This window comes from Rhipicephalus microplus, chromosome 8 (assembly GCF_043290135.1).
Source record: "Rhipicephalus microplus isolate Deutch F79 chromosome 8, USDA_Rmic, whole genome shotgun sequence".
Lineage (NCBI taxonomy): Eukaryota > Metazoa > Arthropoda > Arachnida > Ixodida > Ixodidae > Rhipicephalus > Rhipicephalus microplus.
The window spans coordinates 117,278,994-117,303,329 of record NC_134707.1 but is presented as its reverse complement, the minus strand read 5'-3'; the positions used below and the strand labels follow the sequence as shown (position 1 = coordinate 117,303,329).

General features: G+C 48.8%; 1 protein-coding gene and 1 long non-coding RNA gene across 2 annotated transcripts in view; one reads left to right on the top strand and one right to left on the bottom strand.

The window, feature by feature from the left end:
- Nucleotides 1–24,336, bottom strand: part of LOC119165506 (protein regulator of cytokinesis 1) — a 154,376-nt gene that overhangs the window by 42,912 nt on the left and 87,128 nt on the right. The gene's annotated exons all lie outside the window — the stretch shown is intronic.
- On the top strand, nt 1,004–22,692 carry LOC142768731 (uncharacterized). The gene is made up of 3 exons (XR_012885415.1): nt 1,004–1,085; nt 18,311–18,877; nt 22,636–22,692. It is a non-coding gene; the product is annotated as an uncharacterized LOC142768731 (long non-coding RNA).

Genomic DNA, 24,336 nt, shown 5'->3' with positions numbered 1-24,336 from the left:
GCTCTCGCCGCTAAGGGCGCTGTACTTGTCGTGAGAATGGCGAATTGGGAGCGTTATTCGTGCTTTTCCTGCGTGTACTTGTGCGTTCGTTAGGTGCGACTTTCTTACTGCTTGAGCAGCGCGCTTTAAATGTCAAGCGGTGAGTTGTCGGTCTGCTCTCGTTACGTGTATGCTAATTCCATGCGTGGTTTCTGCTTAAGCAGCGCGTTGCAAGTTTCGATGTGCTTTCCTTTGTTTGCGTGACATTACAGTTTTTTTTGTGTAACGTTATTTTCCTCGCTCTTGTGGTGAAGCAATGCACAAAAATCACTCAACTGCCTTTGTAAAGACACGTTTCCTTTTCGTGCTGTACCGATTCCTAAGAAGAGAGATCAGCCACGTTATCTCTCTTTCTCTGTTAGAAATGGGCACTGCAGTTTCTTTTTTCTCTGCGTTTAACATCACTGTTCTTTTCTGTTATCAAGCTGCTAAACGCACTCCTGTCTTTCCTCTCCTGAATTGAAGTCACCGCCACCTATAGACACTCGCTGCGTCTCATTCTAATGAAGGCAGTTGTACTGTGGAAAGATTACTTGTATGAGATGTAACAAGAGACAGAGAAGTACATTTAAAAAAAAAGGGGGGGGCTTCTGTAACTGGTACTCCACGTGAAGTGTTCCATAGGGCTTCGGTACCCACCAACTATTCTCTGACCACAGTTTTTTTGTCCTAATTCTTTGAGTGAAGTTCGCGTTTTTGTTGCTGTTGTTGTGTAGCAGGCACATATTATGTCTGACGCATTCCTATCCCTTGAGACGTAAAACCACAGCTATTATATTTATGCATACCTATCTGAGGCCTCAAATAATTTTCAGCTGGCTCCTTCCAGTCAATAAACAAGTCATTATTAGTTCTTATAGCATCTCCTTACATCCAGAGAGCAAGTCCATGGCTAATGGTTGGCATGTACCAACAATTTATACAATCATCATCGCCGATTACAGCGCGTGCTTGCCGCTTTCGCGTTCTCGTGACTCGATACCGTCTGACGTGTGCTGTAGCTCCTTCGCTTCACCGCCAAAGCGCCAGAATGTCCGCTACAACGAGTGAGTGCTACTTCATTGTCTTATACACATTGCGGTTCCCCTCGGCGCAGGGGCGTAGCCAGAGGGTAGGACACCGGGCACCCCCCTCCCCCGAAAGTTTTCGTGGCATGGAGATTGGAAAATTACCATTTTAAGAGGGTGCTCCCCCCCCCCCCCGAAAAACATTTCTGGCTACGCGCCTGCCCCGGTGGTAAAGGCGTCCAGCTCGATGGGCCTGAGGCTAGGGTGCTCGGCTGCCGACCCAAATGTCGTGGGTTTGGTTCCGGTTGCGGCGGTCGCATTTTGATGGAGTCGAAATGGTAGAGGCTCGTGTACAGTGCACGTAATGAACACCAGATAATTAAAATTTCTGGTGCCCTGAGTCTCCCTTTCTGCGTCTCCCATAATCGCATTGTAGTTTTTGGAGGTAAAACTCCTCAAATATGTTTTATTATTCGGTGGCAAAAGCGTTATGCCAGTCCGCGAGGGACCCGGAAGTCATGACCTCGATTCCCGTCATGGTCGTCGCATTTCGGTGGAGGCGATACACTAGACGAGCGTGTACTATGCGGCGTTGAAGTTATAGAACGTCGGATTGTCATAATTGCCAGAGGTGTTCACGGTGGCGTGCTTCATAATTGCTGTGTTGGGGGCTGGCTGATCCCGACGAAGGAGCAGAAGAAGATGGCCGACGGAGACGAATGCGACCGGCGGGGACGCCGACCAGCCCGAACACGCGTGTTAGTGCGAAGCGCCGAAGAGAAGAACAACCGCACTCCACAGTTACCCAGCGCACACTCCTTGTATTTTACAGTCACCTTGAAATCCTGGATGCCACAGCGGTGCCCCCTGACATCCTCACATGTCACTCCGAAACAGAAACCGACAACCCAGAACACAATAATCGTCCCCTCCTCGAAAGAAGTTGACCTATACACTGTTTATACTTATACATGATCGGTACCAACGTATTATACAAGGTAGGTACGTTAGAACACCTGAATATTCAGAGCACGGCACACCGAACTCACACATTATGAGTCAAGAAAATGCACTAAAAAAATGTACACAACTCAGTACAATATTGATTTGGAGGCATTGGACTTTTCACAGAACAATAATGTTCACGAACAGTAATGAACAAGAGTTCTACATCACGTAGTGATCGAACCGACGTGGCTTCTGCCGCTTCCGCTTAGGGCGGGTCCTTTTGGGTGTAGAATCAGGTGGCTCTGCACCTTGGTCACTTGTGCTCTGATGTGACACATCAAGAGCAGCAGAAGATTGTGAAGGCTCTGAACGAGCGTTAAAATTCGCGGTCTCATCAGAGCTCGCAGTGCGAGCTTCGAAAGAACTTTGTGGACTGGAGTACGGTTCAACGGTCTCAGCCGTATTTGAAGGTTCGAAGTGAACCGTATGACTTAGTGTACTTGAACCAGCGACACCAACTGGTAACTCCTCCCCCACTTGAAGAATTGCCTGTACATGGAGGCTACATGTAACAGTCTGATGCATAGTTGAAAGGCGTAGACGGAACGTGACGGGGAAGATTTTTGGGTGTTGAAGGCGAATCCATATGGAAAATAACAAGGCGCGAAGCATTCAAGATGTTACCATCAGTTAAGCGAAAAAAAGTGGGGCTAACCTGGCCCAAGACTTTGCAAGGACCCTGATACTTGCGGCGCTTGCCTGGCACACGAACCTTGACTAGATCATCAGTGCGAACTTTGGACTGCTTTGCACTTCGACGGGTGTCGACATACTTTTTCATTGCTTGTTGATGAGAAAAAACCCTGGTACGGATTTGATCAGGAGAAGACTGCTATGTTACGAGGCAAAGGGACTATGTCGAGAGCAACTCGTGGTTGCCTACCGTGAAGAAGTTGGGCAGGAGACACTCCAGTGGTGCCTTGTGGTGTGAACCTGTACGAAGCTTAACATTCAGTCAAGACTTGCTTGAGGCGACGGTGCTCTAATTGGGCGATCTGGATATGTTCATTCAGAACACAATTAAAGCGCTCGATTTGCCTCTTTGATTGGGGATAGAAAACTGACGACCTCAAGTGCTGAATTCCTCGTTGTGAAAGAAAAGCCTCAAAATGTTGGGACTGAAACTGTGGGCCATTTTCCGTAACTATGGCATCAGGAAAACCTTCCAGGCTGAAGATTGAAGACAGAAACTCAATGATGACCTCAGAAGTAACCGTATGTGTGAAACAAAGCTCTGGCCATTTGGAATGGTAGTCGATGAGAAAACAATGAACCGGCCATTTTGCGGAACATTATCTAAAGGACCAATGATGTCCATGCCGAGTTTTTGCCAAGGCCGATCAGGCCACTGGGCTGGCTGCAACAGAGAAAATGCAGGTTTGGCAGACTTGTCAGCTGCCTGACATATATGACAGTTGTAAACTGCATGCTCGACCAGCTTGTCTAAGGCTGGCCACCAGTACCTGTCTCGGAGATTCTGTTTGGTGCGGACAATGCCTGGATGGGCCTCATGGGCAAGCTGTATTAGCTTCTTACGAAAAGAAGCAGAGGGAATCACGCGTTCATCGCGGAAAAGCAAGTCCTCGACACAAGACAGTTCCTGTCGGACTGCGAAGTAAGGCGAGAATTCAGAAGCAAGAGCACATTTGGAAGAACATCCTTCACGCAAATATTTGAGAACTTTAGACAAAGTGGAATCTGCAGCTGTAGCTGTCTGAAGCTCAGCTTTAGTAATGCAGGAAGTAACTAATGAAACAAATTCTTCATCCCGCTCTTCAGTAACCGGTATCTGAAGAGGAAGGCGCGACAGTGCATCAGAAACCACGTTATTAGAACCATTGCAATATTGAACACTGAAATTAAAATACATGAGTTTGGCACACCAACGAGAAATACGAATGGGGCGGCGGCCTTCGGATCCTGCTGAAAGAAGAGCAACTAGTTCTTGTTGATCTGTACGTAATGTGAAGGGCCGGCCCCACAAGTAAACATGCTATTTCTCACAGGCAAAAAGACACGTGAGAGCTTCACGCTCTCTTACTGAATATCTGCGTTCAGCAGGGGTCAATGTACGAGACGCAAAAGCGATAGTGATCAGCTGATCACCTCTGAGTTGTTGAAACACTGCTCCCAGTCCAACATCGGACGCATCCGTCGTGATGACGATGGGAAGCTTCTCATTGAAAATACTAACAGCTGGCTTTGAGGCCAGTATATACTTAACTCGAATGAAGCTATGCTCAGCTTCAGCTGACCAGTTAAAAGGCTGTGCTTGTCGAAGTAGAGTACGCAATGGTTCAACAACTGCAGCATACTGAGGAACAAACTTGGCATAATAACGAACAAGACCTAAAAAAGATTGCAAGGTTTTGGCATCAGCAGGCCGTGGGGCATTGACAATGGCCAGAACTTTAGATTCAACAGGTGTCAAGTCGCGGGAACTGACATTATGTCCTAGAAATTGTAACTCATTCACAGAAAAAATGCACTTGTTATTAGGTTCATACCACATTCACTGATTCGGTTGAGAACAGTGTGCAAGTTAGCATCGTGCTCTTCGCGAGTACGTCCCCACACCAAAATATCATCCAAGTAACAAAGTGCGCCATTACAACCCTTAAGAATAATTGACATCATTTTCTGAAACACTGCAGGCGCAGATGCCAGCACGAAACACATGCGGCGAAACCGAATCAAGCCTTCCTGCGATACAAATGTGGTTAAGTCTCTACTGCACTCAGAAAGTTCAACTTGGTGATAAGCGGACGCGAGGTCCAGCTTGGAGAAACATACCACTCCGGAGAGCTGATGAAGCAGTTTTTCAATGTGAGGAAGTGGAAAACCGTCTACGATGATCGCCTTGTTCGGTTCTCGTAAGTCGACGCATAGTCGAAGGGATCCATCTTTTTTCTTGACGACGACCAGTGGAGAAACCCAGTCAGAAGCAGAGACAGGCTCGATGATTCCACTGTGTGATGGTGTAATGTGGGCCCAGGATCCGGAATAAATCAACCGGTAGTCAGGTGACTCTGTACACACAACACAGACTTTAGCACAACCGATAACTCTTTGTATTCACACACAACACACTATAGCGTTCCTTCTTTACATGCCAAACGTCCTACGCGCCTCGGCACACGAACTGTCCTACTCGCCGTTATGACTGTTGCCGCTGCGGCGAGGTCGATCGTCACCGGTGTTCCTTGTGCAGTCACGCTGCCTTGACCGCGGTGAGGTGGTGGTGGTGGTGATGGTGGTGCTGCAGGCCGGTAGATCACCAGGCCACTGCAGTGCAGGTTAATGGCCCGTCGACAACATGAGCCGCGGCCACCTCGTGCCACCACTCGGGCCCCAGGACCTCAGGCCACGAACAGACTATGCTGCCGGTCCCCGTGTCAGCGCCGGCCACAGAGCGGGAAGCCAGCTCACCAGGTCCGCAAGGCTGCCGGACACCTGGTTGAGTGACGCAGCCCGAAGCAGGAAGCCAGCTCACCAGGTGCGCAAGGCTGCCGGACGCCAGGTTAAGCGATGTCGCGACCCGAACCGCCGACCAGCAGCTGCCGTTCGAACTGTGTCACGCTCCAACTGCTCGAGCCGCACGCCCCGCTCGCGCTTCCTTTTCCTCGTCTTTGCCTCCAAGGCGTACCGCAGAGCAGAACTACCGTTCCCTCTTCGCCCCGTCATGGGCCACACAATCCACATTATCACACCACCCCCCACTTAAGATAGTTGTGAGCAACTATTCCACTCCACGCCAGGCGGTGAGTAGGCAAAAGTGCCGGCGCGTTTGTAAAGAGAGAACAAGTTCACACGAATCCGAATGGTTGTGATCCACACAGCACGTAATAAAAAAAAAAACACATGAAAAATACAGAAGTGGAGAAAGATTAGAGCAATTCAGATGCGACTTAAGCAGTCCGCTCCTGCATTGCCTGAGCCTTTTATGTATTCTACGGTAAAGCTGTACTCTTGCATTAGTAAGCTCCATCGTAACACTCGATTATTGACGTGGTTGGCTGACTGCAAGTACCGGAGTGGCTGGTGGTCGCACTGAATAATGAAGGGTTTGCCGCATAAGTAAATGTGGAACTTCTGAACAGCCCACACGAGCGCTAAGCATTCACGCTCTATTGTGAAATAGCGGGCCTCTCTAGGCAGCAGATTGCGACTAGCATAAGCAACCGGATGTAAAATATCGTCCCCACTGTTTCGCAGAAGGACTGCGCCGATGCTTGTGCTTGAAGCATCAGTACGGAGCACGAAAGGCTTTGAAAGATCCGGTGCTTGCAGTATGGGACTTGCGGCGAGCTTGTCTTTCAGCACGGTGAATGCTTTTTCTTGCGTCGGTCCCCACGATACGATGTGATGTTGGCCTTTCTAGGTAAGGTCAGTCAAGGGCTTGGAAATCTCTGCGTAGTTCGGAATGAACTGCCTGTAATAGTCCGTTAGACCGAGAAAGGATTGTACAGCTTTCTTCGTCGTGGGGCACTTGGCGGCTAGGATCTCGTCCAGCGTTTTCCTCTGGCAGACGTCGCACGACTTGACAAACCGTCTGATTTCTTCATGCATACCTGGCCAGTAAAAATCCACAAGGATACGGTCTGTGGTACGTCGCACGCCATGGTGACAAGCCGTAATGCCCTCGTGTGCAACCTTCAAAATGTGTTGTCGAAGTGTCCTTGGCACGACTACTTGCTTAAAGGTCCTCCCCATAGAAAGGTGGTAATGTCGATACAGTAGACCAGCCTCTTCAGAAAAGTGGTACGTCGTGTCTATATTCGAGTGAAACTCCTTCCCAATCTTGCTTAAGCAACTCTTCAGACTTGGGTCGTCTTTTTGGCTCTCAGTTAGCTGCACTCGGGTCACTTCTAGCGAACCAACTAGCGGAATTTTCATCATACTCTCCGTCTTCCCCTGCGTCCGGACGACGGCAGAAAGCAAGGTTCACTTTTCCCAGCATGCCGGTCCGGACGACGGCAGAAAGCAAGGTTCACTTTTCCCAGCATGCCGGGATTTTTCTCGAATCAGTTGATTCAGGGAACAGGGCGTCAGAGTACTCCCAGGTAGTATCTGGCTCCTGTGGTCCTTTTACTCCTGGAATATTGCCGAGCACGAGGTAGTACAAAGGGTTAGTCTTGCATAAAGCGTTTACAACACCAACAAAGTAGGGCGTGTGTATCTGTATGTTTGCTTCCGGTAGTTCCTTGGCCTTTCCATCCAAAAGCATAACTCTTGCCATCTTCCCGGTCAGGCATCGATCCGGCACGAACTCGCGTTGGACGATGGTCGTGTTGCTCCCTGTGTCTCGTAAGACACGTGCGCGTTGTCCAAGCACCCGTCCTTCGACCACTGGCATGTTGTCAACTAAGAAAATAGGTTGGTTCTCGCACTTCTTGGGGCATTCAGCAGCGCATGTCTCATCCTTGGACTTGGCCATAGGGAAGTAATCCTGTTTTTTCTGTTCTATCATGACACAAGACACCGACTTGTCTTTGCTCTGATCCTTGCAATCGGTGGCTTTGTGGCCAAGCCGCCCACTTGTTTTGCATTTCACAGACTGTTTCGGAACCGCACGACAATCCGGAGCGCTATGTCCTTTGCGGTGACACAGAAAGCAACTCGGCTGTTTGTACTGTGACATAGCACCGGGTTTATTTGCCTCCTTTGTATCATCTGCAATTTTACCAATGTTATTGACTCCCTGTGCTTCGAGAAAGCGGTCGGTGCACTCTGAAAGGGATGTAAGGGTTTTGCATTCCCGCTCTTTCAGGAAGATGGCCAGCTTCGGATTACAGCAACGCAAGAGTTGCTCGGCTATAACATGGTCACGAAGACCCTCAAATGTTTTGGGCACATCAGCCATCTCAATCCAGTTATCAAAATAACTCGAGATCCTTGCTGCTAGTTGTTTCCCTGTTTCGCCATCTTCAGGCCGGGCTTTCCGAAATTTGTCTTTATATCCTTGTGCCGTGAATCTGAAGCGCTGAAGTAGGGTTTTTTTCACTTTATCATAGTCGAGGGCCTCGTCAGCAGTCATTCGACCAATGACAGTGAGTGCCTCACCAGTTAAGCACATGCTTATGGCTACTCCCCATTTCTCTCTTGGCCATTCTTGCCCAGTAGCCACGCGTTCAAACCTCTGCAAATACGCGTGCAGGTCATCGCGTCGCTCGTCAAATAGCGGTAGTAACTTCTGCGGATTCAGGCATGACGGGTTTGCCGATGGGGCGAGTGCTGCTGCTGCAGATGGCTGACTTTGAGCACTTTCCTGAAGCTGGAGCTTAAGTTGGAGGATTTGCAGCTGCCTCTCATCTGCTAACCGTTGCCTCTCGTCCGCTAACTGCTGTCTCTCGGCTGCTTCTTTGGCCTCTTCTCTCTCAGCTGCGCGCTCATCTCTCTGCCTAACTTGCTCTCGCTCAATCCATTCGCGAAGTTCCGCGCCAGACAAGCCTAACTGAGCTCCTTCAGCCGCTAACTTATCGAGATCCATGTCTCTCGTCTTGTGCTGCGTGCACACACCTGACTGGCGATTTCCGCGTTCGAGATGTTACTGGCGGTATCCTGGCAGGCTCGCCAAGTTTGCGATGGTGTAATGTGGGCCCAGGATCCGGAATAAATGAACCGGTAGTCAGGTGACTCTGTACACACAACACAGACTTTAACACAACCGATAACTCTGTATTCACACACAACACACTATAGCGTTCCTTATTTACATGCCAAACGTCCTACGCGACTCGGCACACGAACTGTCCTACTCGCCGTTATGACTGTTGCCGCGGCGGCGAGGTCGGTCGTCACCGGTGTTCCTTGTGCAGTCACGCTGCCTTGACCGTGGTGAGGTGGTGGTGGTGGTGATGGTGGTGCTGCAGGCCGGTAGATCACCAGGCCACTGCAGTGCAGGTGAATGGCCCGTCGCCAACATGAGCCGCGGCCACCTCGTACCACCACTCGGGCCCCAGGACCTCAGGCCTCGAACAGACTATGCTGACGGTCCCCGTCTCAGCACCGGCCACAGAGCGGAAAGCCAGCTCACCAGGTCCGCAAGGCTGCCGGACACCTGGTTGAGTGACGCAGCCCGAAGCAGGAAGCCAGCTCACCAGGTCCGCAAGGCTGCCGGACACCTGGTTGAGTGACGCAGCCCGAAGCAGGAAGCCAGCTCACCAGGTCCGCAAGGCTGCCGGACGCCTGGTTAAGCGATGTCGCGACGCGAACCGCCGACCAGCAGCTGCCGTTCGAACTGTGTCACGCTCCAACTGCTGGAGCCGCACGCCCCGCTCGCGATTCCTTTTCCTCGTCTTCGCCTCCAAGGCGTACCGCAGAGCATAACTGCCGTTCCCTCTTCACCCCGTCACGGGCCACACAATCCACATCATCACACCAGTACTGGCTTGAAGGCGAGACAGCTCCGCAGAGACTTGATCACGGAGAAGAAGAGGAATGCGGCGCAACTTGGCACGCACAGGGCACACACCTGGTCGACACATCACTTTGTGCACAAAACCGCGCACACAACCCAGTTCACGGGTTAACAGGTGATGGAATTCAGAAGGCGCGTTGGTCGGAAGATCATCTTGGACATCGACTTGAGCACACGTCATAGACGCACCGAGGATGTTGATGGACGAAGCCCTGATGACATCACGTCCCAAAAGCGAGCTGCCATCGGCAGTTACATAAAAAGTAATGGAAGCAGTGCGACTGCGATAGGAGACCTGAGCTGTAAAAGGACCTAAATTATCAATCGTTTCCTTGGAATATGTTTGTAGAACGACGTGTGAAGGCAAAAGCCGAATGTAGGAAAAATGACTATAAAAGTCAGCGGCACTGATTAAAGAGACTGAGGCACCAGTTTTCACGAGAAATGACAAGGGCCCATGGCCCACTGAAGCTACGATGCTGGGCTCGGACGTAGTGTGGAGGCCATCCACCTTTAAAACGGTGCCCGTATTGGTCTGTGCAGTGCTCGAAGGAGCGGACGAAGAAACTGGTTCAGGAAGATTTGCTGGACGGGAATTGCATACGGACTGAAAATGTCCGATTTTTCCGCACGCAAGACAAGTGCGGTTTCTCGCGGGACACCGCGCGAAATTGGCTAAATGCCGAGCCGATCCGCAACGAAAGCAATGCGCGGTTGCGCTTAGAGAATAAAATTGCGAACGCGAGTTAGGAGCTCGATGCTGTTCCTGAAAACCAGAATTTGGCGGAATGGGGTCGCCATATTGCCGGCTTCCTCGCCCCCGCGACGCAGAGAGGCCGCCATGTTGGCCGCCACGGAAGAACTGTGCAGGCGGGCGTCCATGTTGGCCGCTGTGCCGAGACGAAGATGAAGGGCCGCCATGTTGGCGCGTCCCGTGAAACAAACAGCCGCCGCCTTGGCCCCCCACAGCAGAAAGTTGCTGCACTGAATGCGGAGCGGATTGCTCCAACTGGGAGCGAATAAGCTCGTCCTCTCGCGCAATCGAGAGGGCTTCGGATAATGAAATCGAGGAGCCCTTTTGAAGCACGCGGCAGCGGACGTTTCGTGAGGCTACCCCGGTGAAAAGCTGATGGTGGATGATGTCGTCCTCGAGCGCACCGAAGCCGCACGAAGTGGCGAGCGTTCGAAGAAAAGTAATGAACTCGGCGACTGGCTCGCCAGGCAATTGCCGCCTTTCTTGGAATTTTACGCGTGCGAGATAATCGCACGAGACATCTTTAAAATGCTCAACGAAAAGAGCAACAGCATTCTTGAAGGCATCGCCCGACGCTGGCATCGGTGACGCGTTGGTGGCGTCCAAAATATAGAAGAGCTGTAACCCGGCAGGGCCCAACGCGTTGAGCAGCAGGGCCCTGTGACGCTCGGGCTTGCCGGCGTCCTCCCCGGCAGCGTCTGCGTAGGCCTGTAACACCAATTTCCAGTCAGCCCACGGAAGTGGCGGGTCTCCGGGCGAAGGAAGAAGAAGAGGAGGTGGAATAAGAGAAGTCATTTCAAGCAAGAAGAATGGAGAGGTGCAGACGAGAAGAAAATGACGCCAGTACTTTGTTTGAAGAAGAAGACAGGGCGGCGTAGCTGAATGAAGAAGAAATGAAGCGACGCAGCACGCAGCAGCCACCTTGCTGGGAACAAACAGCGTCTAGGGTTAACAGGGTAGGTCCGTTAGAAGCAAGAAAAAGACGAGCACGAAGAACGAAATGTGTTCTTACACGTCCTCGTCGCCATCGCTGTGTTGTGGGCTGGCTGATCCCGACGAAGGAGCAGAAGAAGACGGCCGACGGAGACGAACGCGACCGGCGGGTACGCGACCAGCCCGAATACGCTGGTTGGCGCGAAGCGCCGAAGAGAAGAACAACAACCGCACTCCACGGTTACCCAACGCACACTCCTTTTATTTTACAGTCGCCTTGAAATCCTGGATGCCACAGCGGCGCCCCCTGGCATCCTCGCATGTCATTCCGAAACAGAAACCGACAACCCAGAACACAGCAATAATCATATTGTGGTTTGAACATGTAGAAATATAAAGGTGATTATTACACAGCTGCAAACAAACCTGCTTCAGCTGTGCATTACTACACATGCAACTACGTTACATGTCGCTTTTCTAATAGAAGTAATGTTGAGCTAGATTGTTTTGACTGTGTGAAGCCAAATAAGTCGCTAATTGAACATCAGACTTTGTCTCTCTTTTTATGGTTACCTGTAGTTATACCAAGCACAATTAGCTATACCACAAAGGGGATCGTACGAAGCATATTAGAACCTACTTGAGAACACGTTCCTCGTTCCGAAACACGAGCTATGTTAGCGGGCCATCGTTGACGACAAAAAAGCCTATACTTTGAATAGTGTAAAGATAATAATGATATGTCCGGTTCAATGTCTCGAAACCACAATATGATTATGAGAGACGCCGTAGTGAAGGGCGATGTGAATTTCGACCAGGTGGAGTTTTTAACGTGTGCCCAAAACTGAGCACACGGGCCTGCCGCGTTTTCGCCTTCATCGAAAATACAGCCACTGCAGCTGGGTCTTGATCCTTCGGTATGCTGGTCAGCAGTTAAGTGCCTTAGCTACTAGACCACATGCGGTGGGGCAACGGTATAAAAAGACCATTTCAAAGGCTTCTTATACCCTTCACAGAAGAAATTAAGTTTTAATCGACAATAACAAGGATCTACAAAGCAGCTTTGTTACGGTAGACTCTCAGTGCTCAGCGTAACAGCTACAGTTGCTTTGTTAGTTGGCTAATCAGTGAGCTATTCTATTGTCTGGTTACTTTGCTCCGGTCAGCCAGCCAGTCAGTCGGTTAGTTCACTAAATAGTTTGTCAGTTAGTTTTTAGTTAGTTAGTTTGTGCGCTAGTTAGTTAGTTAGCGAAGTTAACATTCGAATGAACTAAGGCCAGGACAGGCAAAGCAGTGAAGAACAGTGGATAATTTCAGCTGCCTGTAGCTCAACGTGCTCTGTGGTTTGGAACCTACGACAGAATCAACAGCACGTTCACGAAGTCGTCCCTCCTGCATTTGATTGATATGTGGGGTTTAACGTCCCAAAACCACCATATGATTATGAGAGACGCCGTAGTGGAGGGCTCCGGAAATTTCGACCACCTGGGGTTCTTTAACGTGCACCCAAATCTGAGCACACGGGCCTACAACATTTCCGCCTCCATCGGAAATGCAGCCGCCGCAGCCGGGATTTGAACCCGTGACCTGCGGGTCAGCAGCCGAGTACCTTAGCCACTAGACCGCCGCGACGGGGCCCTCCTGCATTTGTATTTCAGCTTCAAGGTTTAGTCATGAAGATTACAAAACAGCAAACGCTCAGTGCAAATTTTGGACCTTATCCTACACGAAAAGAACTGTACTTCAAGTGAATTTACGAGGAAACGTTTCACTTTCATATTATTCCAACTACTCAGAAAGAGAGATGAACTGTGATTTTCGTCAATGTTCTGTCATCGTATCCAAGCGGTTGCACCGAGATGCACCGTACCGAATTCGTGTTCAAACTGACTCCATGAGGCTTATTTCACATGATATTGATACCCAACAGCCGGCACAGCCTGGCTGCAAGAAAGAGAAAGACGACGTTGGTGGCTGGTCTTTGATGAACTGTCGCCATCTTGTTCGCCGAGCATGGTGCATCGTCCTTAATTTATTAAATAAGTTACCCGTAACAATACCTTCTTGTCGTTGCGGTTAAGAAATTTCTTAGGTCTAAAACACATGATCCGCAATGAATTGAGGTTTTTTTTTGAAATACTCATTGATGCCATGTGATAGAAGTAGTAGGCCTACTTCTTCATTCCTAAACGCACAATAGTATGCAAATTCGAATGCGGTGGCCACTGTGTGCATTGCGCTGCAATGCAGTTGGTACAGGAAGCAGTACCCGAATGGACACATACAGCAAAGCATGGTTTATCATCGCAATGCAATCAGTTATCCACGCTTACGTGGATTCAAATATTGCGATACACACTACAAGAAAGCTTCTTCTTCTCTAAATTGCGCTTTTCTCTAAATGATGGTGCATATGCAGTATTTTGTTATTTTAGGGCAGGTGATTTTAAAGGACAATGAAGTAGCAGGGTAGTGCTTTGTATGGCAGGGTATGGAGAATTTTTTTGAAGTCTTGAGGATAAGTTCAGAGCTGATGCTGCCTGCTCCCACGTCGGGACAGAGAGGCCAAGCCCCTCTGCCACCCCACGGGTCCTCTGGACAGCACTGAGTTGGTCCGCCAGCACGTCACTGTGCAGCATTCGCTGCCACCACTATTCACCGTGAGAAGCTGCACCGACCATTGCCGAGTAGCACCTTTGTGTACTTAACTTCTTTTGTTTCATGCCTATGTAAATTCACAATGCTCTGAGATCGTGGGCAAAAGTAATATTGGGACGACAGGTAGAGAAACCTACAGCCTCAGCTCAACGCTCACGACTGTTCTGCCCTATCAGTCATTCCGAAACCTAACTACGTATCGTCTGTGCTCTTGGTGTTGCCAGCCTAAAATTAGCCACCGCTACATTTATGCCAAAAAGTCGAAATCAGGAATAAGGCTTCCGACAACCGCGATGTGGGCAAGTTTCTGGATGCATTTTTAAGGGCGCTTAATGTGTTCGCCGCTCAAGCCCGTAAGTTCTGAAAAGAACGGTGACACATGTTAGGGAACCAAAAAGGAACGCACTTTTTATGCAGCGCTTAAGGGCTTGCACTACATCTGTTTTATTGAGGTTAAAAACGTGTTCACTCACCGCTCACAACAAGTGACCAAACCTGAGCACAGCTTTAGTAAGAGCAATGACACCTGCAACACCTGTTGTCTATATGGGGTTGTCACAAAATGTATGTCACAAAATATATGGTATATGGTATATACTATATGGTATATGGTATTGTCACAAAATGTGTGCCATGTTTTCAAAACGTGGGTCAAGCCTACGTCGACCCGTCGAGTAAGTTGCAGCATCGTAAAAGTTGAAGGTGACTCTATTGCCAAACTCAGGTGCCTAGTAGCCGCACTTGCTCCTATAGGCGTTCGTGTGTTCTTCCTTGTTTTTTTAGGCTAACTGTGTTTAATCGTGCTGTTATAGCAGATCTTTAAAATAGGGCATGGTTTAGGATATGCTTCCCCAGTTGCCTCAGCGATGCCAGCTGCTTCCTCAGTTGTTCGTGTGTTATGCTTGGTTCAACTCGACAAGACATTGTGTTCTATGCAACCCCCTATACACTCTTTCGCACTGATTGCGCGGGATAAAATTATACCCTTATTTGGTAATGCAGACTCGTAACGTATACGAACGTCCAGTATACAGGTCAGAGCAAGCGCTAAGCAGTTCGTGTTTTTGCTGTTGCAGACTACGAATATTATTATGGCACAGACTGCCAGTACATATATGACGCAGCACAAGATCAAGATTACGTGGCTGGATATCAGCCTGGCGTGGGTTAGTATACTGCGTCTATAGAATTACTTTATATAATTTAACACGACAAGTCTTGTCTTCTCTTAAGCGGTCACGTACCGTAGTGCCCCACAAAGTGTACAGATAAGATGGATGCCTGGACTAGTTGGTGATTTGGAATCAACCCACTTGCACAACGAAAGAAAACGAGAACTTGTAATGACGCCCTTTCTGTTCTGTCCTCTTGTTTTCTTCCTCGATGGGACGCGTCTTTTTTGTATTTCAGTAAGTGCTTACAGTGTAACTATGGTAGGAATACTCATAGACAGGAAAGAAAACTGACTTCAATTAAATTGTAATAGCAAAAACGCTTTAAATATATGCGTGTGATAGCGAGCAGCGCACCTTATAGTACATTCGCGCAACCTATTGCGTTAGAGCCATATAATCGTAATCTTGTTAAGTAAGTACTATAGCACACCTCGGCGCAAACTTGCAATTCATTGCGTCGCAGTGAGATACTCATTTTTTTATTGAGCGCAACCGAAGGCATGCTAAGACATAGTTAACCCAGAAGTTTCTTTTGATTATCTTCAAATGTTTTGCGTGTTATCTGCTGACGGTGCTTTGCAGCAACGGTGCACTTTTCAAATTCCGGTTTGCATCCACAATCTTAACAGCCATTGCAGATGCCCCTGAACAGCCGTGTTTACATGCTGGTGATGCTTCTTTGAACGCACATTCGAGCACCTGCCCATTTCTTCATGATAATGCTTGCCGCAGGACAACGAGATTGATTGATGGATTGATTGATTGGTTGATTGCTTGATTGATTGATTGATTGGTTGGTTTGTGGGGTTTAACGTCCCAAAGCCACCATATGATTATGAGAGACGCCGTAGTGAAGAGCTTCAGAAATTTCGGCCACCTGGGGTTCTCTAACGTGCAGCCACGAGCCTACAGCACAGGGGCCTACAGCAATTTTGCCTCCATCGAAAGTGCAGCCGCCACAGCCGGGATTCGCTCCCGCGACCTGCGGGTCACCAGCCGAGGGGAACACGGGATGAAGTAAACAACAGCCACAGCACATGCTACGAATTGTCCACCATGTTGGGCAGTGCAGCCGCTCCTTTGTGCGGACTGAGGATGTGCGCGTTTGCTGAGCAATGAAAGCTTCTCTGGGGCAGAGAAAACAACCTTGACGTCAACGTTATCACTCATCTTTTTTTTTGCATTGTGTGAAATCTTATGTAGATAGGGGAGCATCGCGACGCGCATTGAGTCACTGGCTGCACAGTTTGCTGGGGCTTGACGTCCTTGCTTTGTAGTCCAAAGAACTGCATACGCAACTTTGGCTAAGCGTCGTTGCAGAATGCGGTGGCCTCAAGAATCAGCGGCTTTCTTCAACTCCTTGGGCTTCACTTAAGGACAACTCTTGTGTCGTGGAATGTGGCAGTTTATACTTTAAAAAATTAGGAGCGAGCATCAGCTCATGCATAGCGCCCGTTTCAAGTAAAAATTTGCACGCTTACCATGGCTGAATCTTGGCTAGCCGCATTTATGAAATAACTGTTGTAAATGTTCTTTTTTGTTTTGCTGACAATTTTCTCGCGTTCCTGACTGTAATGACAGGGGCTTGGTAGCTGCCGTTTCAACCATAGTACGTCATTTCGACGAGTGTATGGCACCTCTATTCCTGGCTCATGAGCTGCCACAGGATGCCTCGTTAAGAACTTTAGATCACAGACTGTTACAACCAGTTGTCGTCGGTCCAAAGACGTACGCTCGAGGTGGGGTAGTCTAAAAACCATAGGCATCCTGGAACAGGTAAAAAATCGCGGCATACCCACGCGGTGAATCATGATGAGTGGGGCGAAGCTTCGGACGGTTTTACAGGTAAACCGTGAATCATATGTCCATCCACCCGTCCGTCCATCTGTCTGCCCGTCCTTCCGTACGCCCGTCCGTTCATCTGCCTGTCTGTCCGTCCATCCCTCCGTGTATCCGCACCTGCTGAGTGAGAACTAGGCGGTCACGTACCAATAGAGACAAGCTAAACGTGATTATTCCTACGAGGAGGTGGCAGCCGAACTGCCGTGGGAGACGAGTGTTGGCTTGCTTGTAATGAGCGGGTACAGCGCAGCAGTCGACAAACGGCCGTCTGCAGCTGTGGTGAACCACCCAGACGTTCAGGGCTCGCTTGAGAACAAAGCTGTGCTTGGGAGTCGGGACACAACAGAGATTGAACATCGCATGTGGTCACGTAGCATGAAAATACTAACCTAAAAGAAGCAAATGATTCCCAGCGTAATTGTAGGCTCATTCGAACCTCGTAAAGACAGGAATAGATAATCATTGTTTCAGCAACGCTCTTCGCTAGTTTTGTAGTCACTCGTTACACAGCAGCTTTGTTGATTGCAGCTTTGTTTGATGCTACATTTCACCCTCAGTGTGCATGGGACACCCTCGACATTGCGGCTGATCTCTCCACAGGCTAGGTGTCTGTTGGAGAGACGAAATTAATTGTCCCTCCCGTTTCGCTCCCTAATGGTTAAAGTTTGATCTAATGGCTATCTGTGGCTGTATGCAACACGATGAAAACACTTTCGCCCCTCTCGAGTACATGCAATGCACATCACAGTCCAAATCAGGATCTTGATAAACCCAATTTACTGAACTTTTGTTTAATTCATTCTGCATGCCAGCCTATCGTCATACTTTTTGTACTTGTTTATTTATTTCTTAACAATAATTCATACTGACCCTCTCAGGCATTGACACAATAACAGGTAAAATACAACAGAAACCACTCCAAAATACATTTCGATACAACAGTACGCCGAAAAAGAACACGGTGAACAAGCAGAACAAATATCGAAGTAATTAATTAAAAAGAGCGTTCAGACGATGACGAAACATCTTGTCATCGCTTATCGAAACTATTTAATCAGATAGATCATTCCAGTAAGATATGGCATGAGATACAGCTGATAAATTGAAAGCAGTAGTTTTGCCAAAAATGCGCTCGAAACTGAAATGATGCTGTAGTCTTGAGGTCATGCGTCATTCAACAAGACTTTTACCCTGCAAACGCAGAGGTAAAGACCTTTTCAACACAGTCATCTTTTTTACAGAAGCTAGTCTTCTGCGACGACACTGCACTACTCCACAATCGCTATTTTCTGCGTCGTCTTCGTGTTGTGCTCCTTTGCCATCGCCTTTTTCTAGCTACGAGTGGTAAGAATAAACCATTTGTGCTAACGCAAAAGGAACTCTCACCGCACACTTTGATAAGATTGCGTGTTGTTTGCCTTCACTTCTGTGTCACATATTTCACCCACGTCTCTTCTCTTGTTTTTTCCATCAGGTGATGACGATCTTCTAGCTCAGACGGATTAAGACAGTGATAGTGGAGGAGGTTTAGGTGGTGGCGGCGGTTACCCTCCGGCTCGACCAAATCCACTTCCCGTGGTAACGCTTGCAAGTACGACCAGCCAGCATGTAACCATATAAACACTCGGTCCTCATGGAGAGCCCACAGATTCCACACCCGTCGGAACACCGGCATACCCGAGTACAGCGCCTCCTATGCCACACGTGACTACCACAGAGGCTACTCCGGGTACGGGGCCTCCTGCACCAAGTGGCACCACCACACATACGACACCGAGTACGATGACTCCGGTGCCACGTGCGACTACTACAAGTGCGAGTCCACGTACACCGGCACCCAGACCACTCCCGATGACTACACGTGCGACAGCGACAACAACGACGTCCACTCCACGTGCAACTACAACACGTACGGCAGAGAGAACAACGAATTCCTCTCGACGTGCTGCTACTACACGTGCGACTTCCAGTACACCACCTTTTACGACACAATCTAAACCAAGCAGACCGGCTCTAACAAAAATACCTGTAGTCACGACAAGTAAGTCTCAGTAGAATAATTTGAGAGCCTTTTTATACAAAATATTATCTCACCATGAGTCCCGTGGTAGCAAGGAGATTATTTTAATCACTCGAGGTGCGCCAAAGGGCATATCAGGTGAACGTACGATTTTTTAGGGGCTAACCTCCTTAAAGCGGCACCGGTTTGTTCCCCGTAGTAGTGCGTAACATGTCTTACGCTTTGACCTTCAAGATGGTGCCGGTGGGAGATTTCTCCTGTGCGTTGTTGAACAATAAAAAAATCGCAGCGTGCGCGTTAACTAAAAGCCGAATTTCCCTGTCTCTCATTCCCCATTAGCAGCCATTGGCTTGTACATTGAGCACTATCTCACACGAAAGGATTCCTACGTTATACTCGCCGGGCGTAACCTCCTTCGTTTTAGAAAGGTTTAGCGAGCGTTAGGCCGCAGTGCCATGAATACAGTGAACTAGTATATACCATGAACTTGGGGTGCTTGGGGTGGAAAGTAGACACGAAGCGCAAGCCGTAAGAAAGTGTGCATGTGCCACCTTTCGTTTAGTCCTTGGAATGCCCGCTGGATGGCGGTGCTTCTATATGCACTATATATGATAAAAAGATGCAAAATGGTGGTACTTGGAGTGTTGACTAGATGGACGAACGGACACACAGACAGATGCATGAATGAACGCACAGATGGATGCACGGACGGATGGACGCAGGCTGGACGCAGGGGCGGATGCATGGACGAACGCACGAATGGTCACACAGATGTACGCGTGGACGGATGGAAGCAAGAACGAATGGATGGACGGATGCTTCACCCCACTCTCCATCATTCACCCCGTGGATATGCTGCCATTTTTTTACTCCTGACGAAAATGCTGAACCAGCGAACAAACTTTCTTAGTGTTAAGACGAAAGTGTTGATACTTAAGAGGTCGATGAGGCTAGATGTAATAGTGAACTCGCGTGAAATCATACATGAAATGCTAAAATGTAGTTAATCCAGTACCATGCAGTGTTTTATTGCGTGAAATGCAGAGAACCTACATGCATCGCTTCATCCGCCATGATGGTCCAGTGGCTGAAGCACTGGGCTGCTGACCGCAGGTCGCGGGATCATATGCCGGCCACGGCGGCTGAATTTTCGACGGAGGCGAAATGGTAGATACCAGAGTGCTTAGATATATGTTCACGCGTTAAGACACCCCTGGTGGTCAAAATTGCCGAAGCACCTCACTACGGTGCCTGTCATAATTATAAACCCCAACAATTTTTATATTATATGCAGCGTTTCACCGGCCTCTGAACAGCTCCCTCTGTTTCGCCCACCTCCAGAAGAAACTTCTTAATTCGTGCAAAAGACTGTGGTAATCACACATTGTGTATATCACAGAGCCGCGCAGACGCTTCAATTCGAAAAGTAGTGTCCGCACCCGTTTTTCTGTCCAAGACCATTACTTTTCGCCCACTCGGTCACATAATCTATTGAATGGGTAACATTCGAAGCATTGCGTAGCACAAACTTCGCCGACTAGTCTTTTCTCCCCCAAAACGGCACATTAGCTTTGCGGTGCCACATATTGGGCCTCATAGAGCACACTTCCATTTTGCTGCGCTGCCATCTGCCTATTTCGTAGGGTCTCAAGACAAGTAAGACAAGCGGCACTGTCAGAGCCAGGAGGGCCCGAGACCAAAATGAGTCTCGAAATTTTACCGCTAAGGGGAAGGGTGTATGAAGCGCGGCATACTTGTTCACCTGTCAACACTAGCGGGTGCGCGCCCTCACCACAGTGGTTTAATGCGAGTGACACGTAAAGTAAGCCTCGCTCAGTCACTGGCTGCGTACCCATGGCGTGTTATTACGTTGCCGAAGCCGGCGTAACGAAGACGAAAGACTGTGACCACCCCTTTTTGCTGCTGAGAAGGGTAGGAACGTTCAGCGAGAAACCAAAGTCAGCCGAAGGTGTTTGTTGTACACCCTGTACTTGTCTTAACACAGCACTTTTTCAAACGCACAAACGCACAATTGACTTTACCTTTGTACATTTTGAGCCACTATCGTTAAGAAAATCCGGAAAAACACACGGTCACAGAAACAAAAGAACCAGTAAAAACACCGCCATTCAGTATGAACAGTAAGAAGCTTGAAGTTCACCGTTCTTTCTATGGTATCGTTCTTCGGTGTCGTCATGTCATTTCTGTTGCCCTCAAGCGCTGAGTGTGCAAGAAAGAGAAGGCAATTACCTACGATCGCGGTCAGTGGATGCGCTTGAGGCCGCCAACATGCCTGCTTGTGCAGGAAGGCTGCCAAGAGAACGGCCACAACAAGCCCCCAAACTACGCTGGTGGATCTTTCATTTAGAACAGCGGCAGAAGGGGGCCACATTTGATACGGGAGTCTTCGCGCCCGACATTCCTTCTTTTTTTAACAGCGAGAGCTGTTATGAGGTAACATGAAGGGCCGTTTTTGTCCGCCGCTGCTTCAGCCACCACATCTGCATGTGTAATCACTGTTCCGTGCAATAAAAACAAATGATATAGGTGAGTACACAGGTTCGAACCTGGGTCCTCTCCCCAGCAGTCAAGAAGCACTCTACCACATACCGGTGCTCAAAACACCTCTGCCAAAATACCCATATATATGTTGATCATATGTGGAGTTCAACATCCGGAAACCACCATATGATTATGACAGACGCCATAGTAGAGGGCTCCGGAAATTTAGACCACCTGGGGTTTTTTGACGGGCGCCTAAATCTGAGTACACGGGCCTACAGCATTACAGCCTCCATCATAAATGCAGCCGCCGCAGCTGGGATTCAAACCCGCGACCTGCGAGTCAGTAGTCGAGTACCTTCGCCACTAGAAGAACGCGGCGGGACACCCATATATACGTCGGGGAGCAACCTCGTTAACATGCAACCACGTTATTGTGGAAGAATAAACCGAAAACCACGTGTCACACTAAACGAATTGCACAAAGAGTCAGTCGTGCAATGCTTCCAACAAATTAGAAAAGGCTCCGCCATAATTATTCGTCGTTGTAAGGCGGCGCATAAAGTGCACCTAATGGCTTGCAAATGCCTGGCGAGTATTTTGCTTCTCTAGACAACTACGAATAACGGCGTGACCGTGTGAACCCCAACATGGCGGAGACTGATTAATTGCGTAGTGGGTAGTCAGCGCACTTCTATTAACCCAAAAAGGTCAACGTACATTCCAGAAATGACCGTTCTTTCAGTTTTTGCTGTAACTGAGCGGCACTTTAAGCGCAGGCCTGGCACTTTTTCATGCTAATTAGCAGTTATAAGCTGTCATCATTCCAGATGCACTAACTTGACGATATGACCACCATAGCCAAATGAATAGCTATACCGATCGCCATAGTGACAATGACCAAAGTTGAACACGACGAAAAATGCGACCACTCCGAAATCCTGGATCGACGCCGCCTGTCTAACAATGAGTGACAGCACTCATGCCTTAGAGGTTGTCATCGTTGTTTAACACTGGAAGACTGTTGTTGCGCCTCACTTTTCTTGCGTGTGATTTCACCACACCATTGTGTTCTTGACAATTACGAGGCAATGCTTGAGTGCTTGCAGCAATAGACAAGTGTGGGACGCGAAATCGACACAAAAGACGGATTTTTACCTTGCAATTGCTAGAATATTTTGATGCTTTCAGACCACTGTTTCATTCATATGCTTTATTGCTGCCGACGATTTATCTATTTGGAAACTTGTGAACAAGTGATTGTTTCTTGTACGTAGGCAGCACGAAGAGGACTACAATAACGCACCTTCCCGGCCCATCCAGACTACCGAACGGTGAGATAGCATTATTATTATCGCCTTCACAAAATTTATGCAGACTGCTGGACTTACAAGTCTTGAAAGAATTGTCTATCGTAACTGTACTGTGCGACCTTCTCACTCCCTAATTGCTTCACTCACCGAACCCTAATTAAAGTAAGTATGCTGTATAACGGCAGAATATCGGTGATGCGCGTTCAAGAGTGAACTTGAACGTAATATTACAACTAGAAAAGAGAAAAAGTACAATCGCGAGAACAGACTTCGCCACAAAATAAAAGGCGCGAGTTTCAACACCCCGGAAACGTGGCAGCATGTTTAGCGCCATGCTGCACTCGTCTACTTTTACCTTTTTTTCTAGACGCTTTACCAAATATCCCCTCAAGAAGTACACATAAGACAGACTTCAACTTTATTTGATAGGGTTGTGGGGGAGCAACTCGAAGGGATTGGCCGATACAGCACAATTTAATTCGGAGAGATGCACGCTCAATAATCAATTTAAATGGGAAAATATGTACGCGCAATACATCAATAGAATATAACGTGAAGTTTTGCAAAGTGACTTCGAGTACTGCTAACCAAGGCACTGTTTTTGTTCACGCTACTCCACCAGTAATAGTTATATCACAACAGAAACACTGGTAATACTGAGGAATTGATCTAGAACTGTAAGCTATTAGATGCAAAGCAGCTCTATGACTAGTTTGTGTAACGCTGTCTCTGCATCCGCACAGTTACCCCTCCCCGCAGGTGTTGGAGCGGTGCCAAGCAGCTCACGCCCTCCTAGCAGTGCGCGAAGACGTCTCTCTCCCTCGCCTGCCGCGTGCTCGCTGCAAATCAGCTCTCTCTTGCTTCACTTTCCCCACCACTCGTAACGCTTGTGCCCATTCCTCACGTCGGCATGATCTCAACCACGCCACCTCTCTTCATTTGTAGGCGAGAAGAAACCGCTAGCCAGCGGGTGTCTTGCGGTGCTGACAATGTGGACGGCGCGCCACTGCTTGACGTGCGATCGCGCCGACGGGCGCGACACTGTCGCGGCATGCTTCCCGCTAGTGTGCGCGAACCTTTCCCGGCCGTCGCCAGCTTTGCGAGGGTTAGCGAAGGCAATCGCTTTCACGAATGGTGACGTCAAAACCGACGAGACGCGAGCCAGGGTAGCCGAACTCAGCGTCGGCAGTGGAAGGCCAGCGACACCGATGATGTGCGAGCCAAGAACACCGATCGCATTCGAGAATACAGACGGCGCGTGGGTAACACCAACGAGACGCGAGCCAAGGAAGTCTGGCGCAAGCGTTTTCCCGCCTCCCGTGTCTGCGTTTTAACAAACGTTTACAAACGCTACACCGAGTTACGCTTCGAACCGTCATTCCAGCACCCACGTCGAAGCCCGTTTCAAAAAGGTCAGTGCCATGCGCGCCGCTGCCGCTTCGCATCGCATCAAGGTTTTCTTCGGGGGAGATGGTCCATAGTATCTATTTAGGAAAGCTACACAAAAATCTTGGTACATCAATTGAGTAAAATGTGAAGTTTCGCTCAGTGACTATGGGTTGGAAGATACTTTATTTAAACGCTTGTACGATGTAATGGTAATCCTGGTGAGCTTTCGTGTCTATTTTGCGTTCTGCTAGCACTATGGCAGGTAAAATGCTTCAC